The sequence below is a fragment of the Octopus bimaculoides genome, chromosome 13 (assembly GCF_001194135.2).
Source record: "Octopus bimaculoides isolate UCB-OBI-ISO-001 chromosome 13, ASM119413v2, whole genome shotgun sequence".
NCBI lineage: Eukaryota > Metazoa > Mollusca > Cephalopoda > Octopoda > Octopodidae > Octopus > Octopus bimaculoides.
Genome location: NC_068993.1, coordinates 28518629 through 28522441, shown reverse-complemented (window position 1 = coordinate 28522441; position 3813 = coordinate 28518629).

Sequence of the window (3813 nt, the reverse complement as noted above, 5' to 3'; positions counted from 1 at the left end):
CATGTGCAAGCATTTCAGTGCTTGTTCCTATCTAGAATATATTTACTCCGGTAAAATTCTTCTAAACATAGGTCACAACTATTGGTTCCAGGTCTGCATGGTCTCGCAGTACAAATTAATTCCCATTGATAATATAGTCTTTGTTACTGTCCTTAAAATACCAGATTAATTTGCTAAGACTCGTTTGGAACCTTTAATTTTTGTATTTAAATGAACTGAAATGATTGCCAGTTTCCTCTTGAAAATTTATAATTTCCCACTGATGTAAAAGAATTCCTTACCCTCAGATGTAACTTTACATCTATATATTACATTTTTTAATCTTACACTCATTTTCCGCATAACAGGATTCCAGTTTAGAACAATTGCAAAGATATATTTCCCCCAGATTTAGTTTCAATTTGGTCATTCAATGTAGAATTAAATTCATTTCCACCAAGTTCTTTATTAATATAATATTTACTCCTTTGTAAGGCGGCAAGCTGGCAGAAACGTTAGCATGTCGGGCGAAATGCTTAGCGGTATTTCGTCTGTCTTTACGTTCTGAGTTCAAATTCCGTCGAGGTCGACTTTACCTTTCATCCTTTCGGGGTCGATAAATTAAGTTCTAATTGCGTACTGGGGTCAATGTAATCGACTGGCCCCCTCCCTGCAAAAAATTTCGGGCCTTGTTCCTAGAGTAGAAAAAATATTTACTCCTTTAGATAACGCCATCTTTGTTTTAGTTCTTGCTGAACTTTTATTCGATTTGACGTTATTAGTTATGCTAAATTGGGCTGTTTCCCTTTTCCCGACATTAAAATTCCTTGCGTTCCCTTCTAATTGGGTTTCTTTATTCTGTTTGACATTATTATGCTTAAAATTTATTACGCTATTCTGATTGTAATCACTTTTATGAAATTGCGATATCATTTCAACTTTATGTGCTGCTATAATTTGTGCAATATTTCTGCTAAGCCAATCTAATCTTATGTCCATTAAAAACTTTGTAATATTTGTGATTTCTTGGAAAATATTTTTGAATTGTTATATCAAACAATTTTGAAAAAATGTAATTTACTTGTTTACCAAATGGAACAATTAACCATAAAGTATTCTTCGAGTTAAGATCATAATCTTGATGTTTATACCCGTTTTTCGAAGGAGTAAGTATTCTCTGGTTTTGATCCATTTTAAAGTTAGCGTTTATTTTATTTTCCTCTTTAAATCTTTTATTTGATTTACAATTAAAAGAATTTGAGACTGTATTAGAGAATACTGCATCCTCATTTCTATAAGCAGTACGAGAACTTTTAACCCTGTTATCAACAATCTTACAATTTTCCTTTTGTTTGAATTATAATTCTTCATTTGTTTATTTTCTCTAATAAAATCACCTACGCTTGTTATTTTATCAACTTGAATATTTGATTTTAAATCTCCATTGCTACATTTCTTATAAGCAGATTTGTTTATGGTACTAGATTTTAGAATTGCATCATTAAAATTACTATTTAAATCTGGTTCGATATTTGACTTATCAATCTTAATTTTATCGTTATACCCCGCTTTCTAAAGTGCCAAGTTATAACAGTCTTCATTAAGTTTGAAAATATTCTTATTGACTGAAAATATTCTCATTAAGTTATTCTTGATGAAATGTTCTTTATTAGTGAGTCTGTTACTGATTTGGGTTACCGAGGTTATTTTAGCTGTAAAAAAGAGTTGTTGAGTCAAAAACATAGTTCATTTGGTAGAGAGATAATAAGCAGCTTTTTTTATTTATTATAATACAGATATGACTAATTCGGAGAAACATTACTTTCATCATTTACACAGCGTCACTCTCATAATACAATACTTTGTAATTTTGGCTCAAACTGAAAGTGTGAAACTGTTTTCATTTTCTAATGAAACCTGGTGGTTGTAGAGAAGTGTATCTGAAATAAAATAGCTGGTTGTTGCGATAACGTAGAAAATATGTAAATGAAAATAAAGTTTATTTGACATGTGTAATTGATCTGATTGTTCTTGTCTTAACATCAGTTGGTAAGAATAGAAATCATTTGACGACACCTTTTTGTTTGTAATTGGCTATCCTGTTGCAGGTTCAATCCGTGGAATATTGAAATGATACCCATCTTGTCAATTCCACAGAATAAGAGTTTACTGGAGAGCATGATAAGGGGGATGAGGGTGTGAAACATGTTTAAGGTTGTTATCTCGAACACGAATGAGAATATCATGATTTTCATGGGGATCACCAACCATAAGGATGGCTACTTCATTAGATGTGGACATTAAAACAGCGTAAAATGTTCTTTACTATAGTTTACTATAGACATAAGGTATGCAGAAGTACGCACGCACACACACACACACACACACACACACACACAAACATACAAACTCATAGAATTGATAATATTGAAAACAGCAAAATGTACACATACGAAGTTCTAGCGAAACGAAATGTTGTCAATATAGGTGTAAAGCATACTTTCTGTAGCATAATTATGCTATAAAAAAATGGAAAGTCACCAATTTAGCAAAAGTTACTGTGTCACCAATGTAACAAAGTACAGAAAATCAACATTTATTTGGAACATGTACTAAATGTTATAAAATTAACGATTGAATATCACAATGAAGAAAGTGAAAGTCCAAGAAAATTCAGAAGGCATAATTCAATATTTCATACAAAAATAATTTATTTTACAATTTTGAAACTAACGCTGAACAAAGTGTATAGAAAGGAAGATGCTGTTGTGGTTAGAAAGAATGGAATAGCATTTCTGTAATTATATTGAAAGAGCCGCTGAGGCTTTCTATATCGCCAAGTTTCCGAATTTCTTATAATAACCAGAATAACATTTTTTTTTCGGATATATTTGCGAGTATTGTGAGTGGTATTAAATCAGCCAAATCTTCATGTTGGTAGTACTTGAAAGTAAACATTGTTGTCGGTTTAAAGTCCAAGCCGCAACTAAAATTTCAATATCGGCGGGTTTCACTGTTAGGTGGGAAAAAGTTACATACATAAACTAACACACATACACACACACATATATATTAACGCACACCTGAAGCCTATCTCTGTCCCTGTGTGTGTGTCAGTCGTCACAAAAATGTATGTATACTGACAGACACATACACCGTCACAAACTCATATAGAAAATGTGACGTCATTGTCATTGGGTGGTGGTATAAAATGTTGTTTACGATAGGTGACTAAAAGAAAAATGACAATGCTAAATTTTTGTAATGCAAATATGTGAATGAAAATATAGTTTAGTTGGTAGCCAAAATCCTACTGAATCTTTTGATACCCCATACGTCAGAGTCGGCACCTCGGTTTTGAAATGCATAAGGAAAACACACACACACGCACACATACAAACTCTCTTTTACATACATACATACATACATACATATATAGGCGCAGGAGTGGCTGTGTGGTAAGTAGTTTGCTTACCAGCCACATGGTTCCGGATTCAGTCCAACTGCGTGGAAACTTGGGCAAGTGTCTTTTACTATAGCCTCGGGCCGACCAAAGCCTTGTGAGTGGATTTGGTAGACGAAAACTGAAAGAAGCCCGTCGTATATATGTGAGTGAGTATGTGTGTGTATATTTGTGTGTTAGTGTTTCTCCCCTAACATCACTTGACAGCCGATGCTGGTGTGTTTATGTCCACGTAACCTAACGGTTCGGCAAAGGAGACCGATAGAATAAGTTCTAGGCTTACGAAGAATAAGTCCTGGTGTCGATTTGTTCGACTAAACGCGGTGCCCCAACATGGTCGCAGTCAAATTACTAAAACAAGTAAAAGAAAT